We start from the raw sequence: 24,190 nt of genomic DNA, 5'->3' as shown, positions 1-24,190 counted from the left end.
TTAGGTCTATAAATCAACCTAAGAGTCTATAAATCAACCTAATTTAGGCGTCTATTTTACGTCTATATATCAACCTATTTTAGATCTAAAAATCAACCTATTTTAGACGTCTATTTCTGGTCTATTTTAGATCTATAATTAAACCTATTTTAAACGTCTACTTTAGGTCTATAAATCAACCTAAGGGTCTATAAATCAACCTAATTTAGGCGTCTATTTTAGGTCTATATATCAACCTATTTTAGATCTAAAAATCAACCTATTTTAGACGTCTATTTCTGGTCTATTAATCAACCTATTTTAGATCTATAAATAAACCTATTTTAAACGTCTACGTTAGGTCTATAAATCAACCCAATCTAGGGGTCTATTTTAGGTCTATATATCAACCTATTTTAGATCTAAAAAAATCAACCTATTTTAGACGTGTATTTCTGGTCTATAAATCAACCTATTTTAGATCTATAAATAAACCTATTTTAAACGTCTACTTTAGGTCTATAAATCAACCTAAGGGTCTATAAATCAACCTAATTTAGGTGTCCATTTTAGGTCTATATATCAACCTATTTTAGATCTAAAAATCAACCTATTTTAGACGTCTATTTCTGGTTTAAAAATCAACCTATTTTAGACGTCTAGATTTGGTTTAAAAATCAACCTATTTTAGACGTCTATTTCTGGTCTATAAATCGTCTATTTTAGGTCTATATATCAACCTATTTTAGATCTAAAAATCAACCTATTTTAGACGTCTATTTCTGGTCTATTTGAGATCTATAATTAAACCTATTTTAAACGTCTACTTTAGGTCTATAAATCAACCTAAGGGTCTATAAATCAACCTAATTTAGGCGTCTATTTTAGGTCTATATATCAACCTATTTTAGATCTAAAAATCAACCTATTTTAGACGTCTATTTCTGGTCTATAAATCAACCTATTTTAGATCTATAAATAAACCTATTTTAAACGTCTACTTTAGGTCTATAAATCAACCTAAGGGTCTATAAATCAACCTAATTTAGGCGTCTATTTTAGGTCTATATATCAACCTATTTTAGATCTAAAAATCAACCTATTTTAGACGTCTATTTCTGGTTTATAAATCGTCTATTTTAGGTCTATATATCAACCTATTTTAGATCTAAAAATAAACCTATTTTAAACGTCTACTTTAGGTCTATAAATCAACCTAAGGGTCTATAAATCAACCTAATTTAGGCGTCTATTTTAGGTCTATATATCAACCTATTTTAGATCTAAAAATCAACCTATTTTAGACGTCTATTTCTGGTCTATAAATCAACCTATTTTAGATCTATAAATAAACCTATTTTAAACGTCTACTTTAGGTCTATAAATCAACCTAAGGGTCTATAAATCAACCTAATTTAGGCGTCTATTTAAGGTCTATATATCAACCTATTTTAGATCTAAAAATCAACCTATTTTAGACGTCTATTTCTGGTCTATAAATCAACCTATTTTAGATCTATTTTAAACGTCTACTTTAGGTCTATAAATCACTCTAAGGGTCTATAAATCAACCTAATTTAGGCGTCTATATTACGTCTATATATCAACCTATTTTAGATCTAAAAATCAACCTATTTTAGACGTCTATTTCTGGTCTATTTTAGATCTATAAATAAACCTATTTTAAACGTCTACTTTAGGGTCTATAAATCAACCTAAGGGTCTATAAATCAACCTAATTTAGGCGTCTATTTTAGGTCTATATATCAACCTATTTTAGATCTAAAAATCATCCTATTTTAGACGTCTATTTCTGGTCTATAAATCAACCTATTTTAGATCTATAAATAAACCTATTTTAAACGTCTACGTTAGGTCTATAAATCAACCTAAGGGTCTATAAATCAACCTAATATAGGCGTCTATTTTAGGTCTATATATCAACCTATTTTAAATCTAAAAAATCAACCTATTTTAGACGTCTATTTCTGGTCTATAAATCAACCTATTTTAGATCTATAAATAAACCTATTTTAAACGTCTATTATAGGTCTATAAATCAACCTAAGGGTCTATAAATCAACCTAATTTAGGCGTCTATTTTAGGTCTATATATCAACCTATTTTAGATCTAAAAATCAACCTATTTTAGACGTCTATTTCTGGTCTATAAATCAACCTATTTTAGGTCTATATATCAACCTATTTTAGATCTAAAAATCAACCTATTTCAGACGTCTATTTCTGGTCTATTTTAGATCTATAATTAAACCTATTTTAAACGTCTACTTTAGGTCTATAAATCAACCTAAGGGTCTATAAATCAACCTAATTTAGGCGTCTATTTTAGGTCTATATATCAACCTATTTTAGATCTAAAAATCAACCTATTTTAGACGTCTATTTCTGGTCTATAAATCAACCTATTTTAGATCTATTTTAAACGTCTACGTTAGGTCTATAAATCAACCTAAGGGTCTATAAATCAACCTAATCTAGGCGTCTATTTTAGGTCTATATATCAACCTATTTTAGATCTAAAAAATCAACCTATTTTAGACGTCTATTTCTGGTCTATAAATCAACCTATTTTAGATCTATAAATAAACCTATTTTGAACGTCTACTTTAGGTCTATAAATCAACCTAAGGGTCTATAAATCAACCTAATCTAGGTGTCTATTTTAGGTCTATATATCAACCTATTTTAGATCTAAAAAATCAACCTATTTTAGACGTCTATTTCTGGTCTATAAATCAACCTATTTTAGATCTATTTTAAACGTCTACTTTAGGTCTATAAATCAACCTAAGGGTCTATAAATCAACCTAATTTAGGCGTCTATTTTAGGTCTATATATCAACCTATTTTAGATCTGAAAATCAACCTATTTTAGACGTCTATTTCTGGTCTATAAATCAACCTATTTTAGATCTATTTTAAACGTCTACTTTAGGTCTATAAATCAACCTAAGGGTCTATAAATCAACCTAATTTAGGCGTCTATTTTAGGTCTATATATCGACCTATTTTAGATCTAAAAATCAACCTATTTTAGACGTCTATTTCTGGTCTATAAATCGTCTATTTTAGGTCTATATATCAACCTATTTTAGATCTAAAAATCAACCTATTTTAGACGTCTATTTCTGGTCTATAAATCAACCTATTTTAGATCTATTTTAAACGTCTACTTTAGGTCTATAAATCAACCTAAGGGTCTATAAATCAACCTAATTTAGGCGTTTATTTTAGGTCTATATATCAACCTATTTTAGATCTAAAAATCAACCTATTATAGACGTCTATTTCTGGTCTATAAATCAACCTATTTTAGATCTATAAATAAACCTATTTTAAACGTCTACTTTAGGTCTATAAATCAACCTAAGGGTCTATAAATCAACCTAATTTAGGCGTCTATTTTAGGTCTATATATCAACCTATTTTAGATCTAAAAATCAACCTATTTTAGACGTCTATTTCTGGTCTATTAATCAACCTATTTTAGATCTATAAATAAACCTATTTTAAACGTCTACGTTAGGTCTATAAATCAACCCAAGGGTCTATAAATCAACCTAATCTAGGGGTCTATTTTAGGTCTATATATCAACCTATTTTAGATCTAAAAAAATCAACCTATTTTAGACGTATATTTCTGGTCTATAAATCAACCTATTTTAGATCTATAAATAAACCTATTTTAAACGTCTACTTTAGGTCTATAAATCAACCTAAGGGTCTATAAATCAACCTAATTTAGGTGTCCATTTTAGGTCTATATATCAACCTATTTTAGATCTAAAAATCAACCTATTTTAGACGTCTATTTCTGGTTTAAAAATCAACCTATTTTAGACGTCTAGATTTGGTTTAAAAATCAACCTATTTTAGACGTCTATTTTTGGTTAAAAAAAAATCAACCTATTTTAGACGTCTATTTTTGGTTTAAAAATCAACCTTTTTCAGACGTCTATTTTTGGTTTAAAAATCAACCTATTTTAGACGTCTATTTTTGGTCTATAAATCAACCTATTTTAGATCTATTTTAAACGTCTACTTTAGGTCTATAAATCAACCTAATTTAGGCGTCTATTTTAGGTCTATATATCAACCTATTTTAGATCTAAAAATCAACCTATTTTAGACGTCTATTTCTGGTTTATAAATCGTCTATTTTAGGTCTATATATCAACCTATTTTAGATCTAAAAATAAACCTATTTTAAACGTCTACTTTAGGTCTATAAATCAACCTAAGGGTCTATAATTCAACCTAATTTAGGCGTCTATTTTAGGTCTATATATCAACCTATTTTAGATCTAAAAATCAACCTATTTTAGACGTCTATTTCTGGTCTATAAATCGTCTATTTTAGGTCTATATATCAACCTATTTTAGATCTAAAAATAAACCTATTTTAAACGTCTACTTTAGGTCTATAAATCAACCTAAGGGTCTATAAATCAACCTAATTTAGGCGTCTATTTTAGGTTTATATATCAACCTATTTTAGATCTAAAAATCAACCTATTTTAGACGTCTATTTCTGGTCTATAAATCGTCTATTTTAGGTCTATATATCAACCTATTTTAGATCTAAAAATCAACCTATTTTAGACGTCTATTTCTGGTCTATTTGAGATCTATAATTAAACCTATTTTAAACGTCTACTTTAGGTCTATAAATCAACCTAAGGGTCTATAAATCAACCTAATTTAGGCGTCTATTTTAGGTCTATATATCAACCTATTTTAGATCTAAAAATCAACCTATTTTAGACGTCTATTTCTGGTCTATAAATCAACCTATTTTAGATCTATAAATAAACCTATTTTAAACGTCTACTTTAGGTCTATAAATCAACCTAAGGGTCTATAAATCAACCTAATTTAGGCGTCTATTTTAGGTCTATATATCAACCTATTTTAGATCTAAAAATCAACCTATTTTAGACGTCTATTTCTGGTCTATAAATCAACCTATTTTAGATCTATTTTAAACGTCTACTTTAGGTCCATAAATCAACCTAAGGGTCTATAAATCAACCTAATTTAGGCGTCTATTTTACGTCTATATATCAACCTATTTTAGATCTAAAAATCAACCTATTTTAGACGTCTATTTCTGGTCTATTTGAGATCTATAATTAAACCTATTTTAAACGTCTACTTTAGGTCTATAAATCAACCTAAGGGTCTATAAATCAACCTAATTTAGGCGTCTATTTTAGGTCTATATATCAACCTATTTTAGATCTAAAAATCAACCTATTTTAGACGTCTATTTCTGGTCTATTAATCAACCTATTTTAGATCTATAAATAAACCTATTTTAAACGTCTACGTTAGGTCTATAAATCAACCTAAGGGTCTATAAATCAACCTAATATAGGCGTCTATTTTAGGTCTATATATCAACCTATTTTAAATCTATAAAATCAACCTATTTTAGATCTATAAATAAACCTATTTTAAACGTCTACTTTAGGTCTATAAATCAACCTAAGGGTCTATAAATCAACCTAATTTAGGTGTCCATTTTAGGTCTATATATCAACCTATTTTAGATCTAAAAATCAACCTATTTTAGACGTCTATTTCTGGTCTATTTTAGATCTATAATTAAACCTATTTTAAACGTCTACTTTAGGTCTATTAATCAACCTAAGGGTCTATGAATCAACCTAATTTAGGCGTCTATTTTAGGTCTATATATCAACCTATTTTAGATCTAAAAATCAACCTATTTTAGACGTCTATTTCTGGTCTATAAATCAACCTATTTTAGATCTATTTTAAACGTCTACTTTAGGTCTATAAATCAACCTAAGGGTCTATAAATCAACCTAATTTAGGCGTCTATTTTAGGTCTATATATCAACCTATTTTAGATCTAAAAATCAACCTATTTTAGACGTCTATTTCTGGTCTATTTTAGATCTATAAATAAACCTATTTTAAACGTCTACTTTAGGTCTATAAATCAACCTAAGGGTCTATAAATCAACCTAATTTAGGCGTCTATTTTAGGTCTATATATCAACCTATTTTAGACGTCTATTTCTGGTCTATAAATCAACCTATTTTAGATCTATTTTAAACGTCTACTTTAGGTCTATAAATCAACCTAAGGGTCTATAAATCAACCTAATTTAGGCGTCTATTTTAGGTCTATATATCAACCTATTTTAGATCTAAAAATCAACCTATTTTAGACGTCTATTTCTGGTCTATAAATCAACCTATTTTAGATCTATTTTAAACGTCTACTTTAGGTCTATAAATCAACCTAAGGGTCTATAAATCAACCTAATTTAGGCGTCTATTTTAGGTCTATATATCAACCTATTTTAGATCTAAAAATCATCCTATTTTAGACGTCTATTTCTGGTCTATAAATCAACCTATTTTAGATCTATAAATAAACCTATTTTAAACGTCTACGTTAGGTCTATAAATCAACCTAAGGGTCTATAAATCAACCTAATCTAGGTGTCTATTTTAGGTCTATATATCAACCTATTTTAGATCTAAAAAATCAACCTATTTTAGACGTCTATTTCTGGTCTATAAATCAACCTATTTTAGATCTATTTTAAACGTCTACTTTAGGTCTATAAATCAACCTAAGGGTCTATAAATCAACCTAATTTAGGCGTCTATTTTAGGTCTATATATCAACCTATTTTAGATCTGAAAATCAACCTATTTTAGACGTCTATTTCTGGTCTATTTTAGATCTATAAATAAACCTATTTTAAACGTCTACTTTAGGTCTATAAATCAACCTAAGGGTCTATAAATCAACCTAAGTTAGGCGTCTATTTTAGGTCTATATATCAACCTATTTTAGACGTCTATTTCTGGTCTATAAATCAACCTATTTTAGATCTATTTTAAACGTCTACTTTAGGTCTATAAATCAACCTAAGGGTCTATAAATCAACCTAATTTAGGCGTCTATTTTAGGTCTATATATCAACCTATTTTAGATCTAAAAATCAACCTATTTTAGACGTCTATTTCTGGTCTATAAATCAACCTATTTTAGATCTATTTTAAACGTCTACTTTAGGTCTATAAATCAACCTAAGGGTCTATAAATCAACCTAATTTAGGCGTCTATTTTAGGTCTATATATCAACCTATTTTAGATCTAAAAATCATCCTATTTTAGACGTCTATTTCTGGTCTATAAATCAACCTATTTTAGATCTATAAATAAACCTATTTTAAACGTCTACGTTAGGTCTATAAATCAACCTAAGGGTCTATAAATCAACCTAATCTAGGTGTCTATTTTAGGTCTATATATCAACCTATTTTAGATCTAAAAAATCAACCTATTTTAGACGTCTATTTCTGGTCTATAAATCAACCTATTTTAGATCTATTTTAAACGTCTACTTTAGGTCTATAAATCAACCTAAGGGTCTATAAATCAACCTAATTTAGGCGTCTATTTTAGGTCTATATATCAACCTATTTTAGATCTGAAAATCAACCTATTTTAGACGTCTATTTCTGGTCTATAAATCAACCTATTTTAGATCTATTTTAAACGTCTACTTTAGGTCTATAAATCAACCTAATTTAGGCGTCTATTTTAGGTCTATATATCAACCTATTTTAGATCTAAAAATCAACCTATATTAGACGTCTATTTCTGGTCTATAAATCGTCTATTTTAGGTCTATATATCAACCTATTTTAGATCTAAAAATCAACCTATTTTAAACGTCTACTTTAGGCCTATAAATCAACCTAAGGGTCTATAAATCAACCTAATTTAGGCATGTATTTTAGGTCTATATATCAACCTATTTTAGATCTAAAAATCAACCTATTTTAGACGTCTATTTCTGGTCTATAGATCGTCTATTTTAGGTCTATATATCAACCTATTTTAGATTTAAAAATCAACCTATTTTAGACGTCTATTTCTGGTCTATTTGAGATCTATAATTAAAGCTATTTTAAACGTCTACTTTAGGTCTATAAATCAACCTAACTTAGGCGTCTATTTTAGGTCTATATATCAACCTATTTTAGATCTAAAAATCAACCTATTTTAGACGTCTATTTCTGGTCTATAAATCAACCTATTTTAGATCTATTTTAAACGTCTACTTTAGGTCTATACATCAACCTAAGGGTCTATAAATCAACCTAATTTAGGCGTCTATTTTAGGTCTATATATCAACCTATTTTAGATCTAAAAATCAACCTATTTTAGACATCTATTTCTGGTCTATAAATCAACCTATTTTAGATCTATAAATAAACCTATTTTAAACGTCTACGTTAGGTCTATAAATCAACCTAAGGGTCTATAAATCAACCTAATCTAGGCGTCTATTTTAGGTCTATATATCAACCTATTTTAGATCTAAAAAATCAACCTATTTTAGACGTCTATTTCTGGTCTATAAATCGTCTATTTTAGGTCTATATATCAACCTATTTTAGATCTAAAAATAAACCTATTTTAGACATCTATTTGAGATCTATAATTAAACCTATTTTAAACGTCTACTTTAGGTCTATAAATCAACCTAAGGGTCTATAAATCAACCTAATTTAGGCGTCTATTTTAGGTCTATATATCAACCTATTTTAGATCTAAAAATCAACCTATTTTAGACGTCTATTTCTGGTCTATAAATCAACCTATTTTAGATCTATTTTAAACGTCTACTTTAGGTCTATAAATCAACCTAAGGGTCTATAAATCAACCTAATTTAGGCGTCTATTTTAGGTCTATATATCAACCTATTTTAGATCTAAAAATCATCCTATTTTAGACGTCTATTTCTGGTCTATAAATCAACCTATTTTAGATCTATAAATAAACCTATTTTAAACGTCTACGTTAGGTCTATAAATCAACCTAAGGGTCTATAAATCAACCTAATCTAGGTGTCTATTTTAGGTCTATATATCAACCTATTTTAGATCTAAAAAATCAACCTATTTTAGACGTCTATTTCTGGTCTATAAATCAACCTATTTTAGATCTATTTTAAACGTCTACTTTAGGTCTATAAATCAACCTAAGGGTCTATAAATCAACCTAATTTAGGCGTCTATTTTAGGTCTATATATCAACCTATTTTAGATCTGAAAATCAACCTATTTTAGACGTCTATTTCTGGTCTATAAATCAACCTATTTTAGATCTATTTTAAACGTCTACTTTAGGTCTATAAATCAACCTAATTTAGGCGTCTATTTTAGGTCTATATATCAACCTATTTTAGATCTAAAAATCAACCTATATTAGACGTCTATTTCTGGTCTATAAATCGTCTATTTTAGGTCTATATATCAACCTATTTTAGATCTAAAAATCAACCTATTTTAAACGTCTACTTTAGGCCTATAAATCAACCTAAGGGTCTATAAATCAACCTAATTTAGGCATGTATTTTAGGTCTATATATCAACCTATTTTAGATCTAAAAATCAACCTATTTTAGACGTCTATTTCTGGTCTATAGATCGTCTATTTTAGGTCTATATATCAACCTATTTTAGATTTAAAAATCAACCTATTTTAGACGTCTATTTCTGGTCTATTTGAGATCTATAATTAAAGCTATTTTAAACGTCTACTTTAGGTCTATAAATCAACCTAACTTAGGCGTCTATTTTAGGTCTATATATCAACCTATTTTAGATCTAAAAATCAACCTATTTTAGACGTCTATTTCTGGTCTATAAATCAACCTATTTTAGATCTATTTTAAACGTCTACTTTAGGTCTATACATCAACCTAAGGGTCTATAAATCAACCTAATTTAGGCGTCTATTTTAGGTCTATATATCAACCTATTTTAGATCTAAAAATCAACCTATTTTAGACATCTATTTCTGGTCTATAAATCAACCTATTTTAGATCTATAAATAAACCTATTTTAAACGTCTACGTTAGGTCTATAAATCAACCTAAGGGTCTATAAATCAACCTAATCTAGGCGTCTATTTTAGGTCTATATATCAACCTATTTTAGATCTAAAAAATCAACCTATTTTAGACGTCTATTTCTGGTCTATAAATCGTCTATTTTAGGTCTATATATCAACCTATTTTAGATCTAAAAATAAACCTATTTTAGACATCTATTTGAGATCTATAATTAAACCTATTTTAAACGTCTACTTTAGGTCTATAAATCAACCTAAGGGTCTATAAATCAACCTAATTTAGGCGTCTATTTTAGGTCTATATATCAACCTATTTTAGATCTAAAAATCAACCTATTTTAGACGTCTATTTCTGGTCTATAAATCAACCTATTTTAGATCTATTTTAAACGTCTACTTTAGGTCTATAAATCAACCTAATTTAGGCGTCTATTTCAGGTCTATATATCAACCTATTTTAGATCTAAAAATCAACCTATTTTAGACGTCTATTTCTGGTTTATAAATCGTCTATTTTAGGTCTATATATCAACCTATTTTAGATCTAAAAATAAACCTATTTTAAACGTCTACTTTAGGTCTGTAAATCAACCTAAGGGTCTATAAATCAACCTAATTGAGGCGTCTATTTTAGGTCTATATATCAACCTATTTTAGATCTAAAAATCAACCTATTTTAGACGTCTATTTCTGGTCTATAAATCGTCTATTTTAGGTCTATATATCAACCTATTTTAGATCTAAAAATCAACCTATTTTAGACGTCTATTTCTGGTCTATTTGAGATCTATAATTAAACCTATTTTAAACGTCTACTTTAGGTCTATAAATCAACCTAAGGGTCTATAAATCAACCTAATTTAGGCGTCTATTTTAGGTCTATATATCAACCTATTTTAGATCTAAAAATCAACCTATTTTAGACGTCTATTTCTGGTTTTTTTTAGATCTATAAATAAACCTATTTTAAACGTCTACTTTAGGTCTATAAATCAACCTAAGGGTCTATAAATCAACCTAATTTAGGCGTCTATTTTAGGTCTATATATCAACCTATTTTAGATCTAAAAATCAACCTATTTTAGACGTCTGTTTCTGGTCTATAAATCGTCTATTTTAGGTCTATATATCAACCTATTTTAGATCTAAAAATAAACCTATTTTAAACGTCTACTTTAGGTCTATAAATCAACCTAATGGTCTATAAATCAACCTAATTTAGGCGTCTATTTTAGGTCTATATATCAACCTATTTTAGATCTAAAAATCAACCTATTTTAGACGTCTATTTCTGGTCTATTTGAGATCTATAATTAAACCTATTTTAAACGTCTACTTTAGGTCTATAAATCAACCTAAGGGTCTATAAATCAACCTAATTTAGGCGTCTATTTTAGGTCTATATATCAACCTATTTTAGATCTAAAAATCAACCTATTTTAGACGTCTATTTCTGGTCTATAAATCAACCTATTTTAGATCTATAAATAAACCTATTTTAAACGTCTACTTTAGGTCTATAAATCAACCTAAGGGTCTATAAATCAACCTAATTTAGGCGTCTATTTTAGGTCTATATATCAACCTATTTTAGATCTAAAAATCAACCTATTTTAGACGTCTATTTCTGGTCTATAAATCAACCTATTTTAGATCTATTTTAAACGTCTACTTTAGGTCTATAAATCAACCTAAGGGTCTATAAATCAACCTAATTTAGGCGTCTATTTTACGTCTATATATCAACCTATTTTAGATCTAAAAATCAACCTATTTTAGACGTCTATTTCTGGTCTATTTTAGATCTATAATTAAACCTATTTTAAACGTCTACTTTAGGTCTATAAATCAACCTAAGGGTCTATAAATCAACCTAATTTAGGCGTCTATTTTAGGTCTATATATCAACCTATTTTAGATCTAAAAATCAACCTATTTTAGACGTCTATTTCTGGTCTATTAATCAACCTATTTTAGATCTATAAATAAACCTATTTTAAACGTCTACGTTAGGTCTATAAATCAACCCAATCTAGGGGTCTATTTTAGGTCTATATATCAACCTATTTTAGATCTAAAAAAATCAACCTATTTTAGACGTGTATTTCTGGTCTATAAATCAACCTATTTTAGATCTATAAATAAACCTATTTTAAACGTCTACTTTAGGTCTATAAATCAACCTAAGGGTCTATAAATCAACCTAATTTAGGTGTCCATTTTAGGTCTATATATCAACCTATTTTAGATCTAAAAATCAACCTATTTTAGACGTCTATTTCTGGTTTAAAAATCAACCTATTTTAGACGTCTAGATTTGGTTTAAAAATCAACCTATTTTAGACGTCTATTTTTGGTTTAAAAATCAACCTATTTTAGACGTCTATTTTTGGTTTTAAAATCAACCTTTTTTAGACGTCTATTTTTGGTTTAAAAATCAACCTTTTTCAGACGTCTATTTTTGGTTTAAAAATCAACCTATTTTAGACGTCTATTTTTGGTCTATAAATCAACCTATTTTAGATCTATTTTAAACGTCTACTTTAGGTCTATAAATCAACCTAATTTAGGCGTCTATTTTAGGTCTATATATCAACCTATTTTAGATCTAAAAATCAACCTATTTTAGACGTCTATTTCTGGTTTATAAATCGTCTATTTTAGGTCTATATATCAACCTATTTTAGATCTAAAAATAAACCTATTTTAAACGTCTACTTTAGGTCTATAAATCAACCTAAGGGTCTATAATTCAACCTAATTTAGGCGTCTATTTTAGGTCTATATATCAACCTATTTTAGATCTAAAAATCAACCTATTTTAGACGTCTATTTCTGGTCTATAAATCGTCTATTTTAGGTCTATATATCAACCTATTTTAGATCTAAAAATAAACCTATTTTAAACGTCTACTTTAGGTCTATAAATCAACCTAAGGGTCTATAAATCAACCTAATTTAGGCGTCTATTTTAGGTCTATATATCAACCTATTTTAGATCTAAAAATCAACCTATTTTAGACGTCTATTTCTGGTCTGTAAATCGTCTATTTTAGGTCTATATATCAACCTATTTTAGATCTAAAAATCAACCTATTTTAGACGTCTATTTCTGGTCTATTTGAGATCTATAATTAAACCTATTTTAAACGTCTACTTTAGGTCTATAAATCAACCTAAGGGTCTATAAATCAACCTAATTTAGGCGTCTATTTTAGGTCTATATATCAACCTATTTTAGATCTAAAAATCAACCTATTTTAGACGTCTATTTCTGGTCTATAAATCAACCTATTTTAGATCTATAAATAAACCTATTTTAAACGTCTACTTTAGGTCTATAAATCAACCTAAGGGTCTATAAATCAACCTAATTTAGGCGTCTATTTTAGGTCTATATATCAACCTATTTTAGATCTAAAAATCAACCTATTTTAGACGTCTATTTCTGGTCTATAAATCAACCTATTTTAGATCTATTTTAAACGTCTACTTTAGGTCTATAAATCAACCTAAGGGTCTATAAATCAACCTAATTTAGGCGTCTATTTTACGTCTATATATCAACCTATTTTAGATCTAAAAATCAACCTATTTCAGACGTCTATTTCTGGTCTATTTGAGATCTATAATTAAACCTATTTTAAACGTCTACTTTAGGTCTATAAATCAACCTAAGGGTCTATAAATCAACCTAACTTAGGCGTCTATTTTAGGTCTATATATCAACCTATTTTAGATCTAAAAATCAACCTATTTTAGACGTCTATTTCTGGTCTATAAATCGTCTATTTTAGGTCTATATATCAACCTATTTTAGATCTAAAAATCAACCTATTTTAAACGTCTACTTTAGGTCTATAAATCAACCTAAGGGTCTATAAATCAACCTAATTTAGGCATGTATTTTAGGTCTATATATCAACCTATTTTAGATCTAAAAATCAACCTATTTTAGACGTCTATTTCTGGTCTATAAGTCGTCTATTTTAGGTCTATATATCAACCTATTTTAGATCTAAAAATCAACCTATTTTAGACGTCTATTTCTGGTCTATAAATCAACCTATTTTAGATCTATAAATAAACCTATTTTAAACGTCTACGTTAGGTCTATAAATCAACCTAAGGGTCTATAAATCAACCTAATCTAGGCGTCTATTTTAGGTCTATATATCAACCTATTTTAGATCTAAAAAATCAACCTATTTTAGACGTCTATTTCTGGTCTATAAATCGTCTATTTTAGGTCTATATATCAACCTATTTTAGATCTAAAAATAAACCTATTTTAGACGTCTATTTCTGGTCTATTTGAGATTTATAATTAAACCTATTTTAAACGTCTACTTTAGGTCTATAAATCAACCTAAGGGTCTATAAATCAACCTAATTTAGGCGTCTATTTTAGGTCTATATATCAACCTATTTTAGATCTAAAAATCAACCTATTTTAGACGTCTATTTCTGGTCTATAAATCAACCTATTTTAGGTCTATATATCAACCTATTTTAGATCTAAAAATCAACCTATTTCAGACGTCTATTTCTGGTCTATTTTAGATCTATAATTAAACCTATTTTAAACGTCTACTTTAGGTCTATAAATCAACCTAAGGGTCTATAAATCAACCTAATTTAGGCGTCTATTTTAGGTCTATATATCAACCTATTTTAGATCTAAAAATCAACCTATTTTAGACGTCTATTTCTGGTCTATTAATCAACCTATTTTAGATCTATAAATAAACCTATTTTAAACGTCTACGTTAGGTCTATAAATCAACCCAAGGGTCTATAAATCAACCTAATCTAGGGGTCTATTTTAGGTCTATATATCAACCTATTTTAGATCTAAAAAAATCAACCTATTTTAGACGTATATTTCTGGTCTATAAATCAACCTATTTTAGATCTATAAATAAACCTATTTTAAACGTCTACTTTAGGTCTATAAATCAACCTAAGGGTCTATAAATCAACCTAATTTAGGTGTCCATTTTAGGTCTATATATCAACCTATTTTAGATCTAAAAATCAACGTATCTTAGACGTCTATTTCTGGTTTAAAAATCAACCTATTTTAGACGTCTAGATTTGGTTTAAAAATCAACCTATTTTAGACGTCTATTTTTGGTTAAAAAAAAATCAACCTATTTTAGACGTCTATTTTTGGTTTAAAAATAAACCTTTTTCAGACGTCTATTTTTGGTTTAAAAATCAACCTTTTTCAGACGTCTATTTTTGGTCTATAAATCAACCTAATTTAGGCGTCTATTTTAGGTCTATATATCAACCTATTTTAGATCTAAAAATCAACCTATTTTAGACGTCTATTTCTGGTTTATAAATCGTCTATTTTAGGTCTATATATCAACCTATTTTAGATCTAAAAATAAACCTATTTTAAACGTCTACTTTAGGTCTATAAATCAACCTAAGGGTCTATAATTCAACCTAATTTAGGCGTCTATTTTAGGTCTATATATCAACCTATTTTAGATCTAAAAATCAACCTATTTTAGACGTCTATTTCTGGTCTATAAATCGTCTATTTTAGGTCTATATATCAACCTATTTTAGATCTAAAAATAAACCTATTTTAAACGTCTACTTTAGGTCTATAAATCAACCTAAGGGTCTATAAATCAACCTAATTTAGGCGTCTATTTTAGGTCTATATATCAACCTATTTTAGATCTAAAAATCAACCTATTTTAGACGTCTATTTCTGGTCTGTAAATCGTCTATTTTAGGTCTATATATCAACCTATTTTAGATCTAAAAATCAACCTATTTTAGACGTCTATTTCTGGTCTATTTGAGATCTATAATTAAACCTATTTTAAACGTCTACTTTAGGTCTATAAATCAACCTAAGGGTCTATAAATCAACCTAATTTAGGCGTCTATTTTAGGTCTATATATCAACCTATTTTAGATCTAAAAATCAACCTATTTTAGACGTCTATTTCTGGTCTATAAATCAACCTATTTTAGATCTATAAATAAACCTATTTTAAACGTCTACTTTAGGTCTATAAATCAACCTAAGGGTCTATAAATCAACCTAATTTAGGCGTCTATTTTAGGTCTATATATCAACCTATTTTAGATCTAAAAATCAACCTATTTTAGACGTCTATTTCTGGTCTATAAATCAACCTATTTTAGATCTATTTTAAACGTCTACTTTAGGTCTATAAATCAACCTAAGGGTCTATAAATCAACCTAATTTAGGCGTCTATTTTACGTCTATATATCAACCTATTTTAGATCTAAAAATCAACCTATTTTAGACGTCTATTTCTGGTCTATTTTAGATCTATAATTAAACCTATTTTAAACGTCTACTTTAGGTCTATAAATCAACCTAAGGGTCTATAAATCAACCTAATTTAGGCGTCTATTTTAGGTCTATATATCAACCTATTTTAGATCTAAAAATCAACCTTTTTTAGACGTCTTTTTCTGGTCTATTAATCAACCTATTTTAGATCTATAAATAAACCTATTTTAAACGTCTACGTTAGGTCTATAAATCAACCCAATCTAGGGGTCTATTTTAGGTCTATATATCAACCTATTTTAGATCTAAAAAAATCAACCTATTTTAGACGTGTATTTCTGGTCTATAAATCAACCTATTTTAGATCTATAAATAAACCTATTTTAAACGTCTACTTTAGGTCTATAAATCAACCTAAGGGTCTATAAATCAACCTAATTTAGGTGTCCATTTTAGGTCTATATATCAACCTATTTTAGATCTAAAAATCAACCTATTTTAGACGTCTATTTCTGGTTTAAAAATCAACCTATTTTAGACGTCTAGATTTGGTTTAAAAATCAACCTATTTTAGACGTCTATTTTTGGTTTAAAAATCAACCTATTTTAGACGTCTATTTTTTGTTTTAAAATCAACCTTTTTTAGACGTCTATTTTTGGTTTAAAAATCAACCTTTTTCAGACGTCTATTTTTGGTTTAAAAATCAACCTATTTTAGACGTCTATTTTTGGTCTATAAATCAACCTATTTTAGATCTATTTTAAACGTCTACTTTAGGTCTATAAATCAACCTAATTTAGGCGTCTATTTTAGGTCTATATATCAACCTATTTTAGATCTAAAAATCAACCTATTTTAGACGTCTATTTCTGGTTTATAAATCGTCTATTTTAGGTCTATATATCAACCTATTTTAGATCTAAAAATAAACCTATTTTAAACGTCTACTTTAGGTCTATAAATCAACCTAAGGGTCTATAATTCAACCTAATTTAGGCGTCTATTTTAGGTCTATATATCAACCTATTTTAGATCTAAAAATCAACCTATTTTAGACGTCTATTTCTGGTCTATAAATCGTCTATTTTAGGTCTATATATCAACCTATTTTAGATCTAAAAATAAACCTATTTTAAACGTCTACTTTAGGTCTATAAATCAACCTAAGGGTCTATAAATCAACCTAATTTAGGCGTCTATTTTAGGTCTATATATCAACCTATTTTAGATCTAAAAATCAACCTATTTTAGACGTCTATTTCTGGTCTATAAATCGTCTATTTTAGGTCTATATATCAGCCTATTTTAGATCTAAAAATCAACCTATTTTAGACGTCTATTTCTGGTCTATTTGAGATCTATAATTAAACCTATTTTAAACGTCTACTTTAGGTCTATAAATCAACCTAAGGGTCTATAAATCAACCTAATTTAGGCGTCTATTTTAGGTCTATATATCAACCTATTTTAGATCTAAAAATCAACCTATTTTAGACGTCTATTTCTGGTCTATAAATCAACCTATTTTAGATCTATAAATAAACCTATTTTAAACGTCTACTTTAGGTCTATAAATCAACCTAAGGGTCTATAAATCAACCTAATTTAGGCGTCTATTTTAGGTCTATATATCAACCTATTTTAGATCTAAAAATCAACCTATTTTAGACGTCTATTTCTGGTCTATAAATCAACCTATTTTAGATCTATTTTAAACGTCTACTTTAGGTCCATAAATCAACCTAAGGGTCTATAAATCAACCTAATTTAGGCGTCTATTTTACGTCTATATATCAACCTATTTTAGATCTAAAAATCAACCTATTTTAGACGTCTATTTCTGGTCTATTTTAGATCTATAATTAAACCTATTTTAAACGTCTACTTTAGGTCTATAAATCAACCTAAGGGTCTATAAATCAACCTAATTTAGGCGTCTATTTTAGGTCTATATATCAACCTATTTTAGATCTAAAAATCAACCTTTTTTAGACGTCTTTTTCTGGTCTATTAATCAACCTATTTTAGATCTATAAATAAACCTATTTTAAACGTCTACGTTAGGTCTATAAATCAACCCAATCTAGGGGTCTATTTTAGGTCTATATATCAACCTATTTTAGATCTAAAAAAATCAACCTATTTTAGACGTGTATTTCTGGTCTATAAATCAACCTATTTTAGATCTATAAATAAACCTATTTTAAACGTCTACTTTAGGTCTATAAATCAACCTAAGGGTCTATAAATCAACCTAATTTAGGTGTCCATTTTAGGTCTATATATCAACCTATTTTAGATCTAAAAATCAACCTATTTTAGACGTCTATTTCTGGTTTAAAAATCAACCTATTTTAGACGTCTAGATTTGGTTTAAAAATCAACCTATTTTAGACGTCTATTTTTGGTTTAAAAATCAACCTATTTTAGACGTCTATTTTTTGTTTTAAAATCAACCTTTTTTAGACGTCTATTTTTGGTTTAAAAATCAACCTTTTTCAGACGTCTATTTTTGGTTTAAAAATCAACCTATTTTAGACGTCTATTTTTGGTCTATAAATCAACCTATTTTAGATCTATTTTAAACGTCTACTTTAGGTCTATAAATCAACCTAATTTAGGCGTCTATTTTAGGTCTATATATCAACCTATTTTAGATCTAAAAATCAACCTATTTTAGACGTCTATTTCTGGTTTATAAATCGTCTATTTTAGGTCTATATATCAACCTATTTTAGATCTAAAAATAAACCTATTTTAAACGTCTACTTTAGGTCTATAAATCAACCTAAGGGTCTATAATTCAACCTAATTTAGGCGTCTATTTTAGGTCTATATATCAACCTATTTTAGATCTAAAAATCAACCTATTTTAGACGTCTATTTCTGGTCTATAAATCGTCTATTTTAGGTCTATATATCAACCTATTTTAGATCTAAAAATAAACCTATTTTAAACGTCTACTTTAGGTCTATAAATCAACCTAAGGGTCTATAAATCAACCTAATTTAGGCGTCTATTTTAGGTCTATATATCAACCTATTTTAGATCTAAAAATCAACCTATTTTAGACGTCTATTTCTGGTCTATAAATCGTCTATTTTAGGTCTATATATCAGCCTATTTTAGATCTAAAAATCAACCTATTTTAGACGTCTATTTCTGGTCTATTTGAGATCTATAATTAAACCTATTTTAAACGTCTACTTTAGGTCTATAAATCAACCTAAGGGTCTATAAATCAACCTAATTTAGGCGTCTATTTTAGGTCTATATATCAACCTATTTTAGATCTAAAAATCAACCTATTTTAGACGTCTATTTCTGGTCTATAAATCAACCTATTTTAGATCTATAAATAAACCTATTTTAAACGTCTACTTTAGGTCTATAAATCAACCTAAGGGTCTATAAATCAACCTAATTTAGGCGTCTATTTTAGGTCTATATATCAACCTATTTTAGATCTAAAAATCAACCTATTTTAGACGTCTATTTCTGGTCTATAAATCAACCTATTTTAGATCTATTTTAAACGTCTACTTTAGGTCCATAAATCAACCTAAGGGTCTATAAATCAACCTAATTTAGGCGTCTATTTTACGTCTATATATCAACCTATTTTAGATCTAAAAATCAACCTATTTTAGACGTCTATTTCTGGTCTATTTTAGATCTATAATTAAACCTATTTTAAACGTCTACTTTAGGTCTATAAATCAACCTAAGGGTCTATAAATCAACCTAATTTAGGCGTCTATTTTAGGTCTATATATCAACCTATTTTAGATCTAAAAATCAACCTATTTTAGACGTCTATTTCTGGTCTATTAATCAACCTATTTTAGATCTATAAATAAACCTATTTTAAACGTCTACGTTAGGTCTATAAATCAACCTAAGGGTCTATAAATCAACCTAATATAGGCGTCTATTTTAGGTCTATATATCAACCTATTTTAAATCTATAAAATCAACCTATTTTAGATCTATAAATAAACCTATTTTAAACGTCTACTTTAGGTCTATAAATCAACCTAAGGGTCTATAAATCAACCTAATTTAGGTGTCCATTTTAGGTCTATATATCAACCTATTTTAGATCTAAAAATCAACCTATTTTAGACGTCTATTTCTGGTCTATTTTAGATCTATAATTAAACCTATTTTAAACGTCTACTTTAGGTCTATTAATCAACCTAAGGGTCTATGAATCAACCTAATTTAGGCGTCTATTTTAGGTCTATATATCAACCTATTTTAGATCTAAAAATCAACCTATTTTAGACGTCTATTTCTGGTCTATAAATCAACCTATTTTAGATCTATTTTAAACGTCTACTTTAGGTCTATAAATCAACCTAAGGGTCTATAAATCAACCTAATTTAGGCGTCTATTTTAGGTCTATATATCAACCTATTTTAGATCTAAAAATCAACCTATTTTAGACGTCTATTTCTGGTCTATTTTAGATCTATAAATAAACCTATTTTAAACGTCTACTTTAGGTCTATAAATCAACCTAAGGGTCTATAAATCAACCTAATTTAGGCGTCTATTTTAGGTCTATATATCAACCTATTTTAGACGTCTATTTCTGGTCTATAAATCAACCTATTTTAGATCTATTTTAAACGTCTACTTTAGGTCTATAAATCAACCTAAGGGTCTATAAATCAACCTAATTTAGGCGTCTATTTTAGGTCTATATATCAACCTATTTTAGATCTAAAAATCAACCTATTTTAGACGTCTATTTCTGGTCTATAAATCAACCTATTTTAGATCTATTTTAAACGTCTACTTTAGGTCTATAAATCAACCTAAGGGTCTATAAATCAACCTAATTTAGGCGTCTATTTTAGGTCTATATATCAACCTATTTTAGATCTAAAAATCATCCTATTTTAGACGTCTATTTCTGGTCTATAAATCAACCTATTTTAGATCTATAAATAAACCTATTTTAAACGTCTACGTTAGGTCTATAAATCAACCTAAGGGTCTATAAATCAACCTAATCTAGGTGTCTATTTTAGGTCTATATATCAACCTATTTTAGATCTAAAAAATCAACCTATTTTAGACGTCTATTTCTGGTCTATAAATCAACCTATTTTAGATCTATTTTAAACGTCTACTTTAGGTCTATAAATCAACCTAAGGGTCTATAAATCAACCTAATTTAGGCGTCTATTTTAGGTCTATATATCAACCTATTTTAGATCTGAAAATCAACCTATTTTAGACGTCTATTTCTGGTCTATAAATCAACCTATTTTAGATCTATTTTAAACGTCTACTTTAGGTCTATAAATCAACCTAATTTAGGCGTCTATTTTAGGTCTATATATCAACCTATTTTAGATCTAAAAATCAACCTATATTAGACGTCTATTTCTGGTCTATAAATCGTCTATTTTAGGTCTATATATCAACCTATTTTAGATCTAAAAATCAACCTATTTTAAACGTCTACTTTAGGCCTATAAATCAACCTAAGGGTCTATAAATCAACCTAATTTAGGCATGTATTTTAGGTCTATATATCAACCTATTTTAGATCTAAAAATCAACCTATTTTAGACGTCTATTTCTGGTCTATAGATCGTCTATTTTAGGTCTATATATCAACCTATTTTAGATTTAAAAATCAACCTATTTTAGACGTCTATTTCTGGTCTATTTGAGATCTATAATTAAAGCTATTTTAAACGTCTACTTTAGGTCTATAAATCAACCTAACTTAGGCGTCTATTTTAGGTCTATATATCAACCTATTTTAGATCTAAAAATCAACCTATTTTAGACGTCTATTTCTGGTCTATAAATCAACCTATTTTAGATCTATTTTAAACGTCTACTTTAGGTCTATACATCAACCTAAGGGTCTATAAATCAACCTAATTTAGGCGTCTATTTTAGGTCTATATATCAACCTATTTTAGATCTAAAAATCAACCTATTTTAGACATCTATTTCTGGTCTATAAATCAACCTATTTTAGATCTATAAATAAACCTATTTTAAACGTCTACGTTAGGTCTATAAATCAACCTAAGGGTCTATAAATCAACCTAATCTAGGCGTCTATTTTAGGTCTATATATCAACCTATTTTAGATCTAAAAAATCAACCTATTTTAGACGTCTATTTCTGGTCTATAAATCGTCTATTTTAGGTCTATATATCAACCTATTTTAGATCTAAAAATAAACCTATTTTAGACATCTATTTGAGATCTATAATTAAACCTATTTTAAACGTCTACTTTAGGTCTATAAATCAACCTAAGGGTCTATAAATCAACCTAATTTAGGCGTCTATTTTAGGTCTATATATCAACCTATTTTAGATCTAAAAATCAACCTATTTTAGACGTCTATTTCTGGTCTATAAATCAACCTATTTTAGATCTATTTTAAACGTCTACTTTAGGTCTATAAATCAACCTAATTTAGGCGTCTATTTCAGGTCTATATATCAACCTATTTTAGATCTAAAAATCAACCTATTTTAGACGTCTATTTCTGGTTTATAAATCGTCTATTTTAGGTCTATATATCAACCTATTTTAGATCTAAAAATAAACCTATTTTAAACGTCTACTTTAGGTCTGTAAATCAACCTAAGGGTCTATAATTCAACCTAATTTAGGCGTCTATTTTAGGTCTATATATCAACCTATTTTAGATCTAAAAATCAACCTATTTTAGATGTCTATTTCTGGTCTATAAATCGTCTATTTTAGGTCTATATATCAACCTATTTTAGATCTAAAAATAAACCTATTTTAAACGTCTACTTTAGGTCTATAAATCAACCTAAGGGTCTATAAATCAACCTAATTGAGGCGTCTATTTTAGGTCTATATATCAACCTATTTTAGATCTAAAAATCAACCTATTTTAGACGTCTATTTCTGGTCTATAAATCGTCTATTTTAGGTCTATATATCAACCTATTTTAGATCTAAAAATCAACCTATTTTAGACGTCTATTTCTGGTCTATTTGAGATCTATAATTAAACCTATTTTAAACGTCTACTTTAGGTCTATAAATCAACCTAAGGGTCTATAAATCAACCTAATTTAGGCGTCTATTTTAGGTCTATATATCAACCTATTTTAGATCTAAAAATCAACCTATTTTAGACGTCTATTTCTGGTCTATTTTAGATCTATAAATAAACCTATTTTAAACGTCTACTTTAGGTCTATAAATCAACCTAAGGGTCTATAAATCAACCTAATTTAGGCGTCTATTTTAGGTCTATATATCAACCTATTTTAGATCTAAAAATCAACCTATTTTAGACGTCTGTTTCTGGTCTATAAATCGTCTATTTTAGGTCTATATATCAACCTATTTTAGATCTAAAAATAAACCTATTTTAAACGTCTACTTTAGGTCTATAAATCAACCTAATGGTCTATAAATCAACCTAATTTAGGCGTCTATTTTAGGTCTATATATCAACCTATTTTAGATCTAAAAATCAACCTATTTTAGACGTCTATTTCTGGTCTATTTGAGATCTATAATTAAACCTATTTTAAACGTCTACTTTAGGTCTATAAATCAACCTAAGGGTCTATAAATCAACCTAATTTAGGCGTCTATTTTAGGTCTATATATCAACCTATTTTAGATCTAAAAATCAACCTATTTTAGACGTCTATTTCTGGTCTATAAATCAACCTATTTTAGATCTATAAATAAACCTATTTTAAACGTCTACTTTAGGTCTATAAATCAACCTAAGGGTCTATAAATCAACCTAATTTAGGCGTCTATTTTAGGTCTATATATCAACCTATTTTAGATCTAAAAATCAACCTATTTTAGACGTCTATTTCTGGTCTATAAATCAACCTATTTTAGATCTATTTTAAACGTCTACTTTAGGTCTATAAATCAACCTAAGGGTCTATAAATCAACCTAATTTAGGCGTCTATTTTAGGTCTATATATCAACCT

General features: G+C 27.9%; 1 protein-coding gene across 3 annotated transcripts in view; it reads left to right on the top strand.

Annotated features, from left to right (window-relative positions):
- The window catches only part of LOC133168929 (WD repeat domain phosphoinositide-interacting protein 4-like), a 187,193-nt gene that overhangs the window by 128,590 nt on the left and 34,413 nt on the right, over positions 1-24,190 (top strand). The gene's annotated exons all lie outside the window — the stretch shown is intronic.

This window comes from Syngnathus typhle, linkage group LG16, assembly GCF_033458585.1.
Source record: "Syngnathus typhle isolate RoL2023-S1 ecotype Sweden linkage group LG16, RoL_Styp_1.0, whole genome shotgun sequence".
Lineage (NCBI taxonomy): Eukaryota > Metazoa > Chordata > Actinopteri > Syngnathiformes > Syngnathidae > Syngnathus > Syngnathus typhle.
The sequence above is the reverse complement of the archived record's forward strand: the minus strand, read 5'-3'. Positions and strand labels throughout refer to the sequence as shown.